Here is a 21,435-nt window from a genome sequence, read left to right on the forward strand (position 1 = left end):
CAGCTTTCTCTCTATGTTGAGTCACTGCCGTTATCATTTGCTAATTAACCAATTCGACACACGTCTCTTTCAGAGCGTTCTGTCTATGCTGCCACGGCTTCTTTAACTTTACAATTTTACAAACCGAATATTTGGCATAAAGTCTTACTTTTCAAGTTTTTCTTAGCTATTATCATTTATTCATTCCTCAACGTAAAGTTTAGAATATTTTTGTCTACTTGAAAAAGAAAAAAAAAAAAAAAAACACCCTATTTGCTTTTTGCTACCATTCACTAGATTTATAAATTAATCACAGTAAAATTGGCCTCTTCAGAAAGCTGTGAGTTCCTTCCAAGTAAAATATTAATTTCCTGGCCACCTTCGTATTGATCCCTTCAATTTTATATTAACTTTCTTTTAAGCCTTTTCTATGTTCATGTCTATTGTGAATGCAGTCTTTTCTCAGTCATGTTTCTAGCTTCTTTGGTTGATATATAGCAAAACTATGGATTTGCATTTATTTTGTAACCTGACACATTCATGGATGCTCATTATTTTTACATTTTGGTTGGTTTTCTAGGCCTTTTAAGACAGACAATGTCATCAGCAAAAAATAATTTAATCTTGTATTTTCTAGTAATTTTACCACATAAGATATTTTCTTATTTCATTGCATGGTCTGGATTTTCATGGTGATGTCAGATAATACTCGTGATAGCAGGCACCCAGATATTTTCCTTTTATGAGAAATTAGACTCTCATTCTAATTCCTTCAACTAGGGTGTTAATCACCTGGGGCCTGGATTTTGTACTCCAGAATGGGCACTACCGGGCTGTTCATCAAGACTTGTATAAAAATATTCTTTTCTATTGTAGTTATGATAACCAGAAATAGAAATTAATCTACATATCGGTTAAATTAAACTATGGTGTAACCATGAGATGAAGTACCTTGCATTCACTGGAAGTACTGCTTTCAAAGGATGGATCATGGCACAGAAGGGGGTTCTAACCTTGTAAATAACTGACAACGTCAGGGCACAAGGACGTGAGCTTGGAAGTAGGACTGCTGGGTTCTAGCCCAGCTCCAGCAGCCACGATATGTGAGTGGAGCAGGCCACTTGTGCCTCCGTTTCCTCATTTGCAGAATGGGTTTGTAATGGCATCTCCTAGAAATCATAGCTTACTTTGTGCCTACCCAGCAACTGGTGCTCTGTGAGCATTAGTTGATGTCATCTGTGCAGGAGAAAGACCTGGCCATCTGCTCCCGCAAAGGTGGCAGCTGAGGATGCTCCCATGAAGACGGCAGCCTAGGAAACCCCGAGGGGCAGTTCTACTCTGTCACGTGGGGTTGCCGTGAGTTCATAATCTACTCAACTGCACCCAACGGCAGCATCATTATTGTCATCCAAAGTGATACACTTCAGGAATCACAGTGACTTGTTAGCAGTGTTTTTCTTATTGAAGGAATTCAAGGAAATTTCTGATTTTCTCTTCATATATGGCTTTTGTTATTTTCCACAATACACGTATTGATTTTGTGTTAACTTTATTCTAAGCATTTTATGTTTATGTCTATTGTGAACGTAATCTTTTGCCTGTCATATTTTCTAATTTGTTTGGTTGACACATAGCAGAAACATTGTTTTGTTTATCTTTTTTCGTAAACAAACAGAAAATTATTACAATTAAAATAAATGAATAAAATCAAAGGCAGGTGACTCCGGTGAAGTAAGAGTCTGCGGATGACAGGACAGAGAAGAAGGATGGGGTGGTTTCATGCATGAGGGGCGTGACTGCAATGAGAGGCATCAGGATGCATGGAGAGGGGGACCCTTCATGTGGTGACAGCACCCAGGCCTCATAAGATGCTGTGAGGGTCCTAGACTGCAGGCTCGCGTGTGGACTGACTCTGTCCTGCAGAGAGGCTGGGGGTGCCTAGAGGTGGGGCTCCTGCAGTCAGCTGGATCTCAGGAGACAGACAGGGCTAGGTGCCAAGTGGAATGGAGGTCCCAGCCCTGAATGCTCGGACCCAGGCTGGGCGTGGGGAATACAGAGGCAGACGGCCGCTACACCATCAGCGAATGTTCGGACCCAGGCTGGGCGTGGGGAATACAGAGGCAGACAGCCGCTACACCATCAGTGAATGCTCGGACCCAGGCTGGGCGTGGAGGATGCAGAGCAGACGGCCGGTGCACCTGGAACCTGCGTGCTGAGTCACCGAGTGGTACGTTATCTTAAACTGTGTGCTTATCACATTGGCTATATTTTATTGTCTATATGTATATCTTTAGGCTCTTTGAGAACTTTTTTTCTTTTTGCACTAATTGTCTTTTTCTCTATTTTCCTTCCTATAGAGAATTTCAAGAATTTTTACCCCTTTTAAGAGCCATTCTCAGAAACTGTTGTGGCGCAGTGGAGAAGCACGCAGCTGCTAATGGAAAGGTGGGTGGTACAAACCCATCAGTGCTCTGAGGGAGAAAGATTACAGCCTTGGAAACTCTGTAGGGTCACTAGGATTCAGGGTCAACTTGACAACAACAGGCTTTTGGTTTAAGAGCCATTCTGCCTTATTGTCATCTTTCCAACGGCTAAATGTAAAATACTTATATAGACCATCGATTTCCTTTGCTTTGAATAGGCTTGCTTAGTTTTCACTGCTTTTTTTCAGTTGGGGAGAACTCTGTGTACTACAAGGACATGTTAAGTAAATTAGCACATATCAGCTATTTATTCCTGTTTCCTCAGACAGGGCTGTTTGGAGATAAAACACAAAAGGCGTGATGGGTGTCTCTTTACACTTTATGATTCAGATGTGAAAATTAAGGAGCTACTGATGACAAAGTCCAATCAACACCTTCCCTGTCATTTTACCTCTATTTCTAAAATACTTAGTTCTTCTAATGGTAAAGATAAGCATGTTTATTGAAGAAGATTTGTAGTGGGGAAAAAAAAAGGGTAAAGTCACTCATTGACCCAACATTCAAAGATAACTACTTATAATATTTGGTAATTTTTTTTCACATTCAAAAGTATTTATTCTGTTCGTGTGTATGTATGTTTACGATCTTAACATAATCGAACACCACAACCATAAATGAGATCTGTGTATGTGCCATACAGAAGAATGTTTTATAATGAAGTTTGCTGTTGTTGTTGTTGTTAGGTGCGGGTGAGTTGGTTCCCATTCATAGCAACCCTATGTACCACAGAAGGAAACACTGTCCAGTCCTGCACCATCCTCACGATTGTCACTATGCTTGAGCCCATTGTTGCAGCCACTGTGTCAATCCATCTGTTGAGGGTCTTCTTTTTTCCTGACCCTTAATTTACAAGCATTATGGCCTTCTCCAGGGACTGATCCCTCCTGATAAAATGTCCAAAGTACACAAGACCCAGTCTCACCATTCTTGCTTCTAAGGAGCATTCTGGTTGTATTTCTTCCAAGACAGGTTTGTTCGTTTTTCTGACAGTCCATGGTATATTCAATATTTTTTGTCAACACCATAATTCAAATTCATCAATTCTCCTTTGGTCTTCCTTATTCATTATCCAGCTTTCGCATGCATATGATGAGATTGAAAACACCATGGTTTGGGTCAGGCACCACAGAAAGACAACTGACAGGCACGTGGTGGTAATGGGGTTTAAGTCATGGAAACTTTGGTAGGTGGTATAGTGATTCCACGATTGCCACATCTTCTGCCCCTAGATTGTAGGTACAGGTATGCCTGGCACTCAGTAAATATTTGATGAAGGAATGAATGAATGGATGAGCTCTGAGAGTTACATCATTAAAAGCAACATGCACTGGATCCTATCAATGATTTATCAGTGCTTCCTTCAAGAGAGACCATCTTCAAGAGGAGTGGGCCTTCATCTGAGGAGAACTCATCAGGGTTTATAAACAATGCCTGGTTTTGCATAACTGGCAGGGAAAGAGGATGTGCGATTGACTTTTGCTTCTGATTCTAAGTCATGAGCCCCCCTCCCTCCCCTATGAGGCCACAGAGCACCAAGACCTGGCTACCATCTTGGAATGAGGAATGGGAAATTATGAAGAACAAAACACAATGTAGTATCTCAATGAATTACCCTGCCATGAGCAGTTCTCCAAACCAATTAGGATCTGTTGGTTGGAGGCTCTGGGAAAATCACAACTCCCAGACAGATGAGGTGACCCTGGGATTCTGGAGCCAGGGAGTTAGGTCAGGCATGAACCCTGGCTTGCTGGGTTTACTGACTGACAGAGTTGACAATCACTCAGTCATCCCTATCCAGAAGAGCTGGTTCCTGGTCAGAGAGAATGAGTGAAAGTGGGTAAGGTTGTTTAGAGTTTGGGGGAAGGCTTTGGGGTAGACAGCTTTGGTCAAGCTCTCAGTGGTGTGGGACCTTGGACAAGTCCCTAACGTAGTCGTTCTCACTGTTCCTAATACACAATGGGAAGTAATAATGCCCTCGTGGTGGCCTGGTCATCTGCGTCTGAAAGGTCACAACCTTGCAAACCCTATGGACCAGCTCTACTCTGCACACGTGGGATCACCATGAGTCAGGACGGACTTAACAGCAGCGGGTTTGGGTTTAGTTTTCTTGGGTGGCACATATGGTCAAGTACTCAGCTGCTAACCCAGGGGTTGGTAGCTCAAATCCACCCAGAAGCGCCTTGGAAGAAAGGTATGGTTATGTAAAACAAAACCCGTTGCCATCAAGTCATTCTCGACTCACAATGACCCTGTAGGGCAGGGTTTGCAAGGCTGTAATCTTTATGAAAGCAGACTGCAACATCGTTCTCTCACATAGGTGCCGGTGGGTTCAAACCACGAAAGTTTTGCTTTGAAGCCAAACACTTAACAACTGTGCCACCAGGGATCTTGTTTTTTTTTTCCCAGTTGAGTTTCCCACATTTGGGGAAATCACAGGGGTCAGCATACCCAGAGTTCAACGGATAAGCCTCACCCTGGGAAGACCACCTTTGCGATCACAGTATCTACCCTGCCAGGTAGATATCTACCTCTGAAAAATCAGCCACTGAAAGCCATAGGGAGCACAGTTCTACTCTGACACACATGGAGTCACCATGAGCCGGAGTTGACTTGAGGCCAACTGCTTTTTTTTTTTGGTGCAGTGAGGACTAGTGCGTTGGTGGTTTCCCAGGCACTTCCTAAAGTTTCACTGAAGACTCTCCCTCTTCCCTAGACCTCAATCCTTTCCCTTCCGGCTACTACCCTCTGAGTGAGTTCTTTGTGATTTAAACCATAAACTCTTGTAACCCCTAAAAATGGTTTCTCTTTGCAGGTGCAACAATACAGGTGTCACCTTGGACACCATCTCTGAGTTAGGTTTGATTTTATTTGAAGTAAATCACATGGAGGCATTTCTCACATGCAGGTTTGTGGAAGATTCAAACACATTTAAGCTGCCTGCATTCTCATTTAAAGACTCAGCAAAGTTTTTCCTTATAAAAGAAGGCCCTCCCCACAAGAGAAGTCCCTGGGTGGTGCAAACAGTTAAGTGCTCAACTACTAGCCAGAACGTTGGTGGTTCAGGCCCACCATAGCATTTTAGCCACAGTCTTTTTGTAACAAACAATTTTGCAAAGCCCCTTTGTTATCCTGAGATGAAATCCATAGGAAGTGCAAACTACCTATCATGCATAATTCCAAAAAATAAGTAAATAAATATAAAACCCTAAGTGAGATATAAAGGAGAAATAGAGGAGACTAATTTAAAGTAACATGCATTCAATATTTACATGCTCAGTATAATGACACCAGATTTCAAAAATGCTCAACACATTTGGATATCATCTCTGGAAAGTAACTTCGCCTTGGGGGCCATAGGTGTCAATTAAGGATAAACAGCAAAACAGGAAGCCCAGCTCTCGAGGACCCCCCCCCCCGGGGTGATCTGGGACAAAACAAGACATTGAACAGGCACCTTAGGGGCTCTGGGTGGCCTTGCCCTCTCTCCTGGACTGCCTGAGTGAAGGCAACACTGGGTAGCCTTGGGCCACTCAGTGGTAAACTTGCCTCCTTTGGTGGCCCTGGTGATGAGCAGTCAGCCTCTCCTGGGCATCCCTGGAGCCTGCGTGGTTGGGCAGGACCCCAGCACTGCTCTGGCTGAGCCCCATCTTTCAACAGGGGATAGAGTCCGTGCACACATGCCCAGGCTGGGGCTGCCCCCGAGCTCTGCAGACTGTCCACGCAGGCTTGGGCTCAATCACTGTAGTTCCATCTGAATGCCCAGCTTTGGTCCTATCCACCTCAGGAATAGCTTTCCCACTGATTCCTTTAGCTTGCTGGGTCTATTTGCTTTTTTTTTTTCAGCCTTGCACTGAACATCCTTTCTATTCTCTGTCAATTCACACATGTTTATTCGGTTTCGTTGTTGTCTTATTATATTCTACTTGGTAAATGTTTACTGATGCTCATTCCGGAAGGGCAGCATAAGCAGGATCCTGGAGTAAATATGGAGACGTCTTCTCATAGTTCACAGGGAGGCACACATTACAAGGAAGAGTGGACAAGAGCTGAGTGGAAGGTGGGCTCTGTGTGGGACTCTGAGGCATCAGGTCCCAAATGGGATGTGGCAGTTTCCATGAGCAGGACCTGTGTTTCCCCATCTCCACCGGGTGAAGGATGACACATCCTGGCTTGGATCAAAGAAGCAAGCTTTGAAAGAAGCAGCCTTTCTCTGTCTTCTCTTTTTTTCTCCTCCTCTACCTCTGCCTTATTCTTCTCCTTCTTCCCTCCTTTCCTTCCTTCCTCCCTCACTCCTTCTTTCCTTCCTTCCTTTCTTCCTTATTTCCTTCCTTCCTTTCTTCCCTCCCTTCCTTCCTTTCTTACTATTGTCCTTCCTTGTTTCCTTCCTTCCTCCCTTGCTTTACTTTTTTTTCCTTAGAAACTCAACTCAGAGTTGAGTTCATTATTCTTCTGTTCATGACACAACATCTTTATGAATTCATGAAAGGCTTTTTCCTTTTTATCTTATTTTATTTTGGAATCATTCCAGATCCTCACCTCTGTTCCTGTTCCCTCTTCAGGCACCCTCTCTAATGTGTTTGATGCATGTTTATAAAACCTGTGTGCATCCTTATAAAACAAAGAGCCCTGTCAGGATGCAGGCTTGTGCTTTAAATCTTACTCTGCATTCTAAAACAACCTGCCCACGCTTCTGCGAGCGTGTCTAGTCTGTTGTTCTAACTGCAGGGGGCCTTGCATCTTGAGCACCTGCAACATCCCATCTCCCCAGGGACAGGAACCAGTTTGCCTTCAGCTTCCCAGCACCTGAAGCATCATGCCTGAGCATCCTACAACATGGCTTCTCCAGAATCACCTTGAGAATGTCCTGGGGCAGCCACTTTAAACCATATCCCAGGGCATGGTGCAGGTAAGAACATTCTACCACCTCTAGAGCAGGTGAACTGGAGAGACCAGCCATGTGTGTTGCTTCATCCATTCCTGGAAATATGCCGTTGGCTACATATGAGAAGAGCATCAATTCTCTGTTGATGGGAAAGCAGAACTTCCACACAAGGGGAAATATGAAAGCAAGCTAGGTATGGATAGATAGAGAGAGATACATAGATTATAGGTAGATAGAGAGAGAGATACATAGATGACAGAAAAAGAGAGATAGATGATAGAGAGATAGGCAGATAGACAGATAGACAGGTAGACAGATAGAAAGATAGACAGATAGATAGGTAGGTAGGTAGACAGACAGACAGATAGATAGATAAAGACAAATAGCTGCCCTCAGTTAAACTCTGGCTTATGGCACCGTTACGCACAACAGAAAAAAATGTTGCCTGGTCCTGTGCCATCCTCACAATTGCCAACTTGATCAAGTCCATCTCAGTGCTAACCCATCTCACCAAGGGTCTCCCTTGCCCTTGCTGGCCCTCTGCTTTACCAAGCATGGTCTCTTCTTCCAGTAATGGCTCTTTTCTGCTGATGTGTCAAAACCAAGTCTGCTGGACAATGTTTTGTTGTGATCCACAGGGTTTTCATTGGCTGATTTTCAGAAGTAGGTTACCAGGTCTTTCTTCCTCATCTAAGGCTGGAAGCTCCACCATAATCTCTCCACCATGGGTGACCCTGCTGGTATTTGAAATACCGGTGGTATAGCTTCCAGCATCACAGCAATAGGCAGGCCACCACAGGATGACACACTGGCAGATGGGTGATGGAAGCTAGGTACAGAAGGGCATAATATGTTGAAAGATCAGAGGCAGAAGCCAAGATAAGTTACAGCATCCATGTGCATGGTGCCTTGATACCCAACACGTATCTGTTGAATAAATGAGTGGAGAAACACATGTTGGAACCTGAGGACCAGTTCTGGAGCTGTGCAGATCTGAGAGGAGAGGCTGTCTGGCTCCTGAGCTCGCCCCCTGGGGAAGGTTCACCTGGCCTGGGCGTGCAGCTGGTGTGCAGCACTGATGTCCCCGGGCTAGCCACCTGCACATTCCTTGTCCCTGGTGACAAGGAGCAGACCCCTCCGTCTCCTCTCCTCTCTCCCAGACCACCAGCTCCTCCTGTGACCTCTTTCCATGGCTCTATCATGGAACAGTTCCCATAATCTCCAAACAACCATGACCTTGGAGACTCTGGGTCAATTAGTGCTTTGCGAAACCCCGCTAAGGGGCTTGTAAAAGAGCTGTTTGTGTTCAATTTCCAGGTTGTCAAAAGAAAGGTGCGTGAAGAGATCACCAGGTGATAACGGTACCTGCTGGGGTGTCAGGAGAAGGGGGGCTGGGCCATGGAGCTTGCCTGACAACAGAAGGTCGTGCCTCCTGCCTTGTGTGGCTCCTGCATGGGCCGGCTATGCTCTGCTCTCCTTCCTTTCTCCACGTGAACCGCTTGCCAAGCAACTGTCTCCATGGGCCGGGGTGCTGCCTGCAAAAGGAAACCCGCCAGCAGCACACCAGTGCCAGTGCAGCAGGAAATGGAGCCACGAGGGGCCAGCCGTGGGTCCTGGTGACAAAAGGGGTCCGTTACCTCCAGACCACCTTCTGCCAAAGGTTGATTGGCTAAGATTTGTTTATTAATGCAAGTTTCAGAAAGGAGACAAAGAAAATAAGCAGTTCCTGCGAATGAGATCTTGTGCCTCACCGAAAAACCACAGTGCCCGGTGCCAACTCACAGCATCCCCATATGTGTCAGAGTAGAACTGTGCTCCATGGGGATTCCAATGGCTGATTTTTTAGAGGTAGATCTCCAGGCTTTTATTCCACAGTGCCTGTGGGTGGACTTGAACTTCTAACCATTAGAGTAGTGACCAAGCATGTTAACCGTTTGTACCACCCAGGGACTCCAGGGCAGCAGTGGAAGCACTGAGGGAATTGGGGAGCCATAGCTGAAGTCCGAGGGTGGGGAATGATGGTGGCTTGGCTAAGGTGGGGAGAAGCATTTGGACACGATTGACTTTTGAGAGTGAATCTGGTTTTGAGACAGGAGAAGATACAGTGTGTAACTGTTTCTGCAGAATCTGAGCTTTGAGACAGAAAGGCAATCAAGAGCAGCTAATTTTTCTGTAATTTAAAAGAAACTGTGGTGCCTGGCTCAGCGCTGCTCTGGCACCAAGGCCCTTATCAGCAGGTCTGCAGGCTCAGCATGGTATCCCTCTCTGGGCATAATCTCTGCTGAAGGGACCCACCTCACCTTAGCTACATCCCTCCCTGGGGAAACGTGGAATGGCTGGTCTGTGTGGGGTGCAAAGTCATGGGCCTCAGCCTCAGTGTGGATGACCTTCCAACCCCAGGGACCCCTTGGGGATCATAAGGCAGCTTGTGCCACTGAAGAGAAGGTCAACCCCTTTCTTTGCCTGACCCTTCTTCCCTCACTGTCTTGTCTTCAACACTCCCAGCAAACCTGCAAGGGCTAATCTCCACCTCATTCTGTCTCCTGGGGACCTGACTTCAGACAGTAATCTGCTTTTCAATGGCTAGAATGCATGGAGATGACGGTTTAATTATATTTCCTAATAGAAGATTTGGCGAGAGCTTCATAATTCAAGTAGCCATATCTAAGAGAAGAGAGGAAAAGCCCCTGTCAGTAAAATTGATGAAACAATTAAAGATGAGTTTTACAATGTGATTGCAGTGGTAGGCTAGAGTGACAGAACTTTCTAATATATGGCAAAATTAACCAAAACAAACAAACTTATTACCATCAAGTCAGCTCCAACTCATGGCGATCCCATGACTTGTGGGTAGAACTGTGTTCCATAGGCTTTTCTTGGCTGTAACCTCTATGGAAGCAAATCACCAGGCCTTCTTTCATGGACCTGCTGGGTGGGTTTGAATAGCCAACATTTAGGTTAGTAGTCGCTATGAGTCGGAATCAACCCGATGGCAGTGGGTTTGGTTTTTGGTTTTAGGTTAGTAGTGGAACACAGACCAACCAGGGACCTTAAAACCCACTGCTGTCTTGTCGATTCTAACTCATAGCAACCCTGTAGGACAGAGCAGAACTGCCCCATAGGGTTTCCAAGGTCATAATCCTTTTTTTTTTTTTAATTGCACTTTAGATGAAAGTCTACAGAGCAAACCAGTTTCTCATCAGGTAGTACACATGTTGTTCTAAGACATTGGTAAACAACCCCGCATCAAGGTTGTAACCTTTATAGAAGCAGACTTCCACATCTTTCTCCCACAGAGACCTTTTGGTTAGGAGATGAGTGCTTTAACCGCTGTGCCACCAGGGCTCCTCCAGGGACCCACGGGTGAGGAAATAGGGTGCCTATACAGAGTTGTCCTGATGTCAGTATATTGACCACTGTTTTGAGACATGAAAATCCTGAACACGGCAATGTCAGCCTCCCCTTTCTGCTGTCTCCTGGGAACCCCTGCCTCCCTGATTTCACAGTATTCCACACACTCTGACTCAGACAAACAAACAAAAAAGCGTGCCCTCTGTTAGCAAACAGGACCTGCGGTGTGGCCTCATTGATGTTGAGTCTTGAGTCTTGGTTGTCCCACAGGGAGACGTGACTCTGAGAGCCAGCTTAGTCCCCTTGGGGGATGGTGCATTTCAAGGCTAGATGAGAACCAGGCCGAATGGGGTCCCCCAGGACTTGGTAAACGGCAGGAAGGGCAGGCTTGTCCACAGAGATGTTATTTTTAATAACAGAGGAGAGACGGAGAGCATGGCAGGTAGCTGGGAAAACACGGAGGGGAAAAAAACAAAACAGGACAGAACTGGCCCAAAGATATGCAGGTAAAATCTTAACGCTTTGAGCTCCAACATCTCCTTCCCCAGGTTCTGGCCCCCATCAAGAAGAAGGTATTTCACACCACCTATTTTCCTCTAAGGAGCCCTGGTGGCACAGTGGTTAAGCACTCAGCCGCTAACCAAAAGGCTGGCAGTTGGAACCCACCAGCCGCTCCATGGAAGAAAGATGTGGCAGTCTACTTCTGTAAAAATTAAAAGGAATAAATTACAGCCTTGTAAACCCTATGGAGCTTCCCACCCTGTCCTATAGGGTCACTATGAGTTGAAATCCAGTCTACAACAAGGGGTTTTCTTTTTTGTTGTACTTTCGATGAAGGTTTACAGAACAAGCTAGTTTCTTATTAAACAGTTAGTACACATATTGTTTTATGACATTGGTTAATAACCCCACGACATGTCGATGCTCTCCTCAACCTTGAGTTCCCTATTACCAGCTTTCCTGTCCCCTCCTGCCTTCTAGTCCTTCCCGCTGGCCTGGTGTGCCCCTTTATTCTCATTTTGTTTTATGGGCCTGTCCAATCTTTGGCTGAAGGGTGAACCTTAAGAGTGACCTCATTACTGAGCTGAAAGGGTGTCCGGGGGCCATGCTCTCAGGCTTTCTCTAGTCTCTGTCAGGCCAGCAAGTCTGGTTTTTCATTTTGAGTAAGAATTTTGCTTTACATTTTTCTCCAGCTCTGTCCAGGACCCTGTGATCCCTGTGATCCTTGTCAGAGCAGTTGGTGGTAGGCAGGCACCGTCTAGTTGTACTAGACTCAGACTGGTGGGGCCGTGGTAGATGTGGTTCGTTAGTCCTTTGGACTAATTTTTGCCTTTTATCTTTAGTTTTCTTCACTGTTCCTTGCTCCCAAATGGGTGAGACCAGTGGAGTATTCTAGATGGCTGTTCACAGGCTTTTAAGACCCCAGATGCTACTCACCAAAGCAGAATGTAGAAGATTTTCTTTATAAACTACGTTATGCCAGTTGAGCTAGATGTTCCCTGAGACCATGGTCCCCACAGCCCTCAGCCCAGGAGTTCCATCCCTCAGGGAGTTTGAATGTGTCTATGGAGCTTCCATGACCTTGCCTTATACAAGTTGTGCTGGCTTCAAGGGGTTTTCTTCTAAGCAGGAATGGGCACAGGCTTCAGAACTTTTGAGTGTGGTTTGTCCAAGGGAAGATACTGCCATTTTCCTTCAATGGTGACTCTTGACTGTCATTTGCAAGGCTTAAGACTTATACCCCATCAATGAGACAAACAGCTACATTCAATCACAGTGGCTGGAATGAGGCTCGAGGCTGTCCCTGGGTAGTGCAAACGGTTTGCGTTCAACTACTAACCTAAAGGATGGCAGTTTGAGCCTGCCAGCTGTGCTGTGGAAGAAAGGCCTGGCAATCTGCTTCCATAAAGATTACAGCCAAGAAAAACCCTATGGAGCAGTTCTACTCTATAACAAATGGGGTTGCCAGGAGTCTGAATCAGCTTGACAGCAGCAGGTTTTTTGGGTTTTTAGCAGCGTACTGGATGGAGCAAAGTGTCCCTGTCACTGTATTCTACCAGAAAAGTGCCGTATGAAAGAGTGCTGAGTCAGCAGCCCGCTAGTGCTGGCTCCTCAGGGGCCCAGTGCAGGAAGTTGCATCTCTGGTGTGCACGGTTGCTTGAGAAGCACTAGCTGAAAGGCCCTGCTCCTCTTTTGTGAGTCCTCACTTCCTCCCAGGAAAAATGAGACTGCTATACTGTTGACTCTTGCTCTGCCACCACTATTACCGTGAGCAATGGAGCTTTGCCATAACCTACTTACCAGGTACACAGCCCTGTTGAGGATTTAATCAACTAATGAAACCCCCACATTCCATTCCAAATCTTTTTTATTTATTGGCTTTAGGAAACTAGGCCCTAATTGGCCATTAAGAAAGTGTGGTGTCGTTTCTGTTACCGTTCCCCTGGATTTATCTCGCTGGCTCTCCAGTTAAATGACGCAACGGGCTTTCATTCAATGTCACCGTACATTTAACTAACGCTTTCAGTTCTTCCCAGACCTAAAGGAACGAACACATTTATTAAAGCATTTGGATCCTTTGGAGACGGATTAATAAGAAGAGTGTGTCAGTTTTGCATGATGAAATGAGTCAATAAACAAAAATACACGGTGACATTGGACACGGTGGGCCACAATAGTACAATGCACATTTGTGTTGCCACAGAGAAAAGTTACTTAGAACAACAACAACAACAAAAAGCCACAGAATTACATTCTATTACTAAACAAACCCAAAAACCAAAATCCAAACCCACTGCCGTCAAGTCTATTCTGGCTCATAGCGACCGTATAGGACAGAGTAGAACTACCCAATAGAGTCTCCAAGGAGCGCCTGGCAGATTTGAACTGCCAACCTCTTGGTTAGCAGCCATAGCACTTAACCACTACGCCACCAGGGTTTCCCCATTATTAAACAGATACTTTAAATCTCAAGTGTGCACGTGTGTGTTTCAAGATTGTTAAGCACCATTGAGTCTATTTTCAACTCATGGTGACCTTATGTGACAGAGTAGAACTGCCCCATAGGGTTTTCTAGCTGTAATATTTACAGGAGCAGATCACCAGGTCTTTCTCCTGAGCAACAGCTGGGTGGGTTTGAACTGCCAACCTTTCAGCTAACAGTCAAGCACTTAAATGTTGTGCAACTAGAGCTCCTGTTTTGGCTCTGCTCCTGGCGATGCTTTCTTGACGGAGGACTAAAGGATAACTGATGCCTTTGAATTATGGTGTCGGCAAAGAACAGTGAATATACTGTGGACTGCCCGAAGAACGAACAAATCTTCCTTGGAAGACGTACAGCCAGAATTCTCATTAGAAGCAAGGACAGTAAGACTTCATCTCACATACTTTGGACATGTTATCAGGAGGGACCAGTTCCTGGAAAAGGACATCATTCCTGGTAAAGTAGAGGGTCAGCGAAAAAGAGGAAGACCTCAAGGAGATGAACTGATACGGTGGCTGCAACAGTGGGCTCAGGCACAGCAACAATTGTGAGGCTGGTGCAGGACCAGGCAGTGTTTCGTTCTATTGTACCTCGGGTCACTATGAGTCAGAACTGACTCGAAAGCACTTAACAACAAATAACGTTTTGGTTCAGAGGCAGAATTCTTGCCTCCCATGGGGGAGACCTTGGTTCGGTTCCCAGCCAGTGTATCTCATGCACAGCCACCACCCATCCATCAGTGGAGGCTTGCATGTTGCTATGATGCTGACCAGGTTTCTATGGAGATTCTAGACTAAGACTGGGAAGAAAGTCTTGGCAATCTACTTTGAAAATTAGCTAATGAAAACCCTATGGATCACAAACAGTCCCATCTACAGCCAATCATAGGGATGGCATAAGACCAGGCAGCATTTCATTCTGTTGTGCATGGGTTCACCATGAGTTGGGGGCCAACTAGATAGCAGCTAACAACAGCATTTTTATTTTTATTTTTAAGAACAAGAATAGTGACCTCATTGGAATACAGGTTTTAGAATTAGACTGCAGTGAGTACGTATTTAGTTCTGCCATGATACTGTGGGCCGTGTATTCTCCATCACCACAACACAATATTGCCATGTTTATAATACAGAAGCGGCAATAGACAACATGTAAGCAAATGGCCTTGGCTCTGTTCCAATAAAACTTTATTTAAAATAATAGGTGGCCAGTCCAGTAGTTTGCTAACCTTTGGTCTAGAAGGATGGGGCTAAGGATAGCCCCGTATCTGCCCATCTCCAAAGAGGTAATCAGTTTTGGAATCTCATTATCAAAGGATTGCTTGTTCATTGGCCGTTGATACTGACCTTGCATTTTTGGTTGCATTTCTTCAACTTTCAGAAATGAATTCAGGAAATAGGCTTTGCGTTTTACACTTCCTGTAATTAGAGATCCTTCCTGGCAGACACTTCATCCTAATTTAAATAAAGTCCTCCTCTTGGGTGCTTGGATTGATAGTTCAACAAGAAAAAAATATGGATTGTATTCTACAACCAACACCTTCATATTTAACAACAGTCGTTTGTTTTAAAGACAAGTCAGTCCTGACATTCTTTTTTCACTTTTTAATTAAACGATTAGAGTAAAATTTAATTGTGTTGAATGGAGATTAACATTACGGTTTAATAATAACTAGAGAAAGGTCTTTCTTTTTGACTAGGGGGCTCTGGAATCCAATAAATGACGAAGTTAATTAAATAACAAGGACGAAAGTGTTTGTTAATCCTGTAGCCTGAGTGAGATTTGATGGCAACTCTAGCAAACTGAGAGCCCTGGTGGCACAGTGGTTAAGAGCTTGGCTGCTAACCAAAAGGTCAGCAGCTCGAATCCACCAGCTGCTCCTTGGAAACCCCGTGAGGCAGGTCTACTCTGTCCTATAAGGTTGTTGAGTTGGAATCGACTCAATGGCAAGGTTTTTTTGTTTTTGTTTTTCCCTAGTAAACTGGCATTTTTGAATTTCTAGAAAATGCAGTACTCATGTTCCCAACTTAAGGAAAGGAAAATTCAGACCAAGTGTTGCCGCAGAAAACCAGAACTCTCCTTCGTTATGCTAATAATGTGTCACTGTTCATGTCTGGAAGCCGAAAATGTTAACCTCTTAAATCATATGTATATGAAGGAACGGCTCTATCTAAAACCAGCAGCAAAATTAGATTCAGGTGATCGTGTCTGTCGCTGTCTAGTTATAACCTGCCCCCTTCCTAATTAATTAACCCACTGTCAATAACTTGTCCCCTTCCTAATTAATTAGCCCATTCTCAGGAACCAGGAGTCGCCACACTGGGGAACAGCGCGTGGCGAGGGACTTCTCTATAACTGTCAGGCAACCAGAAAACGTGCCAGTCACGGATGCCCTCCCTGAAGACTGAAAACATATATTTAGTTACGAAAGGAGTGAGAGAGAGAGAGAAAGATGGAAATTCAGGTAGCCCCTGCCTTTCTAACTGGAGAAACCACCTTTGGAACCTTTCCTTCACCTGTAGATCCATCAACCAATGGTAACACACGCTTGGCAGCCACACTGGGCTTTTGCTTACATCACCCTGTTTAGTGATCACGAAAACTTTAATTATAGATGGAGTCCCCAGGTGGTGCAAACGCTTCCCCTTGGTGCTGCTAACAGAAAGGTTGGAGGTTCGAGTCCACCCAGAGGCACCTCGGAAGAAAGGCTTGGTGATCTACTTCTGAAAAATCAGTGACTGTGAACCCTCTGGGGCACAGTTCTACTTTGGCACACATGTGGTTGCCCTGAGTCAGAGCTGACTCGACGTTAAGTGATATTTTACAGATGAAGAAACTGAGGTTTAGAGAGTTTGGGAATTTTTCCTGGGTTCATGAAGAAAATCCAGAGAAATTGAACTTTTCTGGGTCCAAAGTCGCTGGATGCATTTTTACCATTATTGGTTTTGGCCAATGGCACCCTGGATTCCAGTGCAAATAACAGAGCCTGGTTATAATGGCTAAAAATAAATGGTGTCTCTTTCTTCTGTTTCTGTTCCAGGCAATTGCAGTTATTATCTCAGCTGCTTACCAACATTAGGGTCAGCCCCTCTCTGACTGTCTTCTTTTGCTTGTCACTGTCTCAGACCAAAGTGGAGTTTCTTAGCAAGAAAGCAGAGGAGGGGCTTCACATTGAGTAGGCTGCCCTCAGCGCCTACCACTGTACAACGCGGGCTTTTAACTTGGGAAGTAGTCATTTGTTTAAGGGCTGGATTGAAGCCACTGGCAATGACACTCAATCTCCTGATCACAGAGAACATCTGTGAGCTGAGGACTGAATCCTCCTTGGCAGAGAAGCCACATGACAAATATCAGATGCCGGGGACGCGCTCACCTGGTACAATTTTGTACAAAATTTTGAACAGTTATATATTTTATAAGGAGCCCCAGGTGTGCAAAGGTTAAGTGCTCGGCTGCTAACATAAAAGTTGGCAGTTCAAACTCACCCGGCAGCTCTGCAGGAGAAAGATCCGCTTCCATAAAGATGACAGCTGGGAAACCCTATGGAGCAGTTCTACTGTGTCTGACAGGGTTGCTAGGAGTCAGAATCCACTTGATGGCACACAACAACTTGGTTTACCCCGTTCATGCTGCAAACATAGCTGTGTAAAAATGTTTCCCTCTGCTGCATTTCTTCACCACTTGCTACAAAAGTGCAATTAAAACAATAGCACCAACATTGATGCCCCTTTGCTTATTTTGAACCAGACACATGGCACACATGGTTTCTTTGGATACTTGCAATGAGGCTTCGAGGACACTTATTATGATAAGAGTAACCATATGGCCTGTTTGTCGCGGACAGTCCCAGCCTCCAGCTATTGCTGTAACACTGTGACATAATATGTTGTTAGCTGTCATAGAGTTGGCTCTGACCCATGGAAACCCCATGCACAACAGAACAAAATGCTGCCTGGTCCTACACCATCCTCACGATCGGGTGCAGAGCAGACCATTGTGATCCATAGGGTTTTCATTGGCTGGTTTTCAGAAGTAGATTGCCAGGCCTTTCTTCCTAGTCCATCTTAGCCTGGAAGTTCTGCTGACACCTGCTCAGCACCACAGCAACACACAAGCCCCCGCTGATAGAAGGTTGGTGGTTGCACCTGAGATGTGTTGGCTGGAAATTGAACCCTGGTCTCCCAAGTGCCTCTCAAAAATGTCTCAATTTGGATGACAGCATACACAACCACCCTAACTATTATCCACACTTCATGCATCTGGAAGTTGAGGACCGGCCAGGTTCTTGCCCAGGGATGCACAGGTGAAGGGCAGATGTGGGACTTAGCTCAGAGTTGTCTGACATGAGCATGAAGACACTGACCCCCGCGATGCCCCTACATCTCATATGATGGCACGTGACACTGGGAATTGAAGAAAAAGTTGTGCAGATAACATAATCTTGCTTGCTGAAAGTGAAGAGAACTTGAACCACTTACTGATGAAGATCAAAGCCCACAGCCTTTAGTCTGGATTACACCTCAACATAAAGAAAATAGAAATCCTCACAACTGGACCAATAAGCAACATCATGATAAACAGAGAAAAGATTGAAGTTGTCAAGGATTTCATTTTACTTGTATCCACAATCAAAGCCCGTGGAAGCAGCAGTCAAGAAATCAAAAGACCCATTGCATTGGGCAAATCTGCTGCAAAGGACCTCCTCAAAGTGTTCAAAAGCAAAGATGTTACCTTGATGAATAAGGTGCGCCAGACCCAAGCCGTGGTGTTTTCAATTGCCTCATATGAATGTGAAAGCTGGACGATGAATAAGGAAGACCAAAAAAGAATTGACACCTTTGAATTGTAGTGCTGGAGAAGAATATTGAATATACCACTGAGTGCCCAAAGAATGAGCAAATCTTTCTTGGAAAAAGTACAGCCAGAATGCTCCTTAGAAGCAAGGATGGCAAGACTATGTCTCACATACTTTGGACATGTTGTCAGGAGGGATCAGTCCCTGGAGAAGGGCATCACGCTTGGTAAAGTACAAGGTCAGCAAAAAAGAGGAAAACCTTCAACAAGATGGACTGACATAGTGGCTGAGACGTTGGGCTCAAGCATAACAAAGATTATGAGAATGGTGTGGGACCGGGCAGTGTTTCGTTCTGTTGTACATAGGGTTGCTATGAGTTGGAACCAACTGGATGGTACCTAACAACAACAACAAATTAAAAATAATAACTGTTTTGGGAAATCAAGAAAATCTACAAACCACTGGCAGCATCTGCCTGTACTTTCTTGTTCCTGACGTTACCCCGTCTGGCTCTCAGTGCCTGTCCGGGGCCAGTAGCTGCTGAGAGGCTGCACCTGTTTCTACTACCAGCCGGGTAGAAAATCTGGGAAACTGATTTAAAAGATCCTCCTATTTCCAAAGAAAGCATAAAGTTGTAATTATGAGAAAATCAGGTTTTTGAAGGACTTCCTTAGTTCTATTTTACTTTTTTTTTTTTTTCTTTAATTTTGAATTATCTGTGAGGGGAGCAAACAAAACAAAACAAAAAAGTCCAAACTAGTTTCTGTGGAGCCAATTCTGACCGTTGGCGACCCCATGTGTTGCCAAGCAAAAGTACCTCATTGGGTTTTCAAGGCTGTAACCTTTTAGAAGCAAGTTGCCAGGCCTTTCTTTCAAGATGCCCTGGGTAGTTTCAAACCACCAACCTTTCAGTTAGTAGTGAAACTTTTAATCGTTTGTGCAACCCAAAATACCAAACCAAACCAAAGCCCATTGCTGTCTAGTCAACTCTAACGCATAGCAACCCTATAGGACAGAGTAGAACTGCCCCTTAGAGTTTCTAAGAAGCGGCTGGTGGATTTGAACTGCCAATCTTTTGGTTAGCAGCCGAGCTCTTAACCACTATACCATCTGGGCTCCAGGGACCCTGGTAAAGACCCTGTGAGGCCCAAGGGCCACGTAAGGGGGACCATATTCTATCCGGGCAATTTGGATTCTACAGGTCTTCATTGGACTGACCTGGCCTCAGCGAAAACCAATGAAAGTCTTTCCAGGTGGGATTTGGAAAGCTGTGTGTCCAGGACAAATCACGTGGCTAAGGCCCCTCAGCCATCAATAGCAAGAATCAGCTGTGTGTGTGTTGGCAGACCTGTCTCAGCAGGAGGATTATGTATCTAATGTCTGTGCTCAGTGGAACACTGAGTGGATCAAAGGGTACTCAGAGGCTCTCCAGGTGGGAACGCCAGTGGAAAGGCTGCCCCTAAGACAGGGCACCCCACATAACGAGATGGGGCAATGAGTAACAGCAGCCACCTGGTCCTCCCCGACTTGGTCTGAGGTCCTGACTGCCCCCCAACAACGTGGGCTTCCTGCACTTCCTCCTTCTAGTCTGAGTTGCTTTAATTCAAGATTTATCCTTCCACGAGGTGTCAGGTCTCCTGCTCCCAGTTATGTGGAATAAGCCTTGCGACCGCTGTGCATACCCACTTAACAATTCACCAGGCTCTACAGCTTTGAAATTACGAGAATCTTGACTTTTTTTGTGTGTGTGAAAGTATACACAGCCAGATACACACCAGTGACATTGATTACATTCTTTAAGTTGTGCTACCATTCTCACTAACCTTTTCCAAATTATTCCACCACCATTATATTAAACTCGCTGCCCCCCTAAGCTTCCCATACAACCTTTCCACTTGCCATTGTCAATCTGATTCCATGTAGTTCTTTGAAAGAGCACAATGCTCAAGGTAGACATAACTTTACTAATTAAGATAAGCTTTTTTGTTGTTTGTTCGAAGATTTTAGGGGGTAGTTTTGGTTTAAAGTTTAAAGATGATCTCAGGGCAATAGTTTTGAGGGTTCATCCAACCTCCATGGATCCAAAAAGTCTGGATTCCACGGACTTCAGGAGAATATGAAACTCTGTTCCACTCTTTCCCCCTTTTGATCAGTATTCTTCTATAGAATCTTTGATGAGAACATTCAGTAGTGGTAGCTGGGCACCATACAGTTCTTCTGGTCTGGGGCAAAGGAGATAGTTGACTTATTTTTAACTAGGGGCAATCCCCAACATTTTGAATTGCGTGCCTTAACTGAGACTTTACTGATTGCTCTATACATTGCCTTATTTTAACTCTGCTTAATTCAAATGCCAGTAAAACATGACCACACTGTTGTTAGCATTAGAATGCCTGCTTTGAAAGATGTTATGCATTTTAAGGTGTTCTTCTGTGATAATGTCAACACAAACCTATGTTGATTTTCTCTAGGTAATTAATTTGTTAGCGTGACCATCACCCAGGAGAAAGCAAACAATAGGAAAAGAGCTGATAAAAACACTTTCTATTCAAGGAAATGTTGGGAAGCCCAGTGGGTACTCTTGATTCCTTGAGTAACTGTGAACACCCCAGATGTATCCATTAGAAGCTGCCAAAAGTCTGTTTCTTATGGAAGGCTTCCTTTGGACAAGCCTGCAAAAATAATGCACACCCCTGGGATGTCTACTCTTGCTCTGGATAACCACGCATGTATGATTTCCCACAGGGTTACTGACATGGCCACTTTTGACTCAAGACCTCAGATAATAGACACAAAGGGCGAGGGTGGTGTGGGTAAAGCAAGAAGCAGCTCATCCATTGCCTCAGGTCATAGCAGGGATTTGAGAGTTTGTCCCCAAGGATGTGGGGAGACAGTCTATCCTGAAGGATGTGGGTTGTCACATAGATGCTCTGATTGGTGCCATGGGCAGGGGTGCTGTGTC

General features: G+C 44.9%; 1 pseudogene; it reads right to left on the reverse strand.

Moving 5' to 3' along the window:
• Nucleotides 1-4,858: 4,858 nt before the first annotated feature.
• LOC111748667 (U1 spliceosomal RNA) lies at nt 4,859-4,986 on the reverse strand (annotated as a pseudogene).
• Nucleotides 4,987-21,435: the final 16,449 nt, after the last annotated feature.

The sequence above is a fragment of the Loxodonta africana genome, chromosome 24 (assembly GCF_030014295.1).
Source record: "Loxodonta africana isolate mLoxAfr1 chromosome 24, mLoxAfr1.hap2, whole genome shotgun sequence".
NCBI lineage: Eukaryota > Metazoa > Chordata > Mammalia > Proboscidea > Elephantidae > Loxodonta > Loxodonta africana.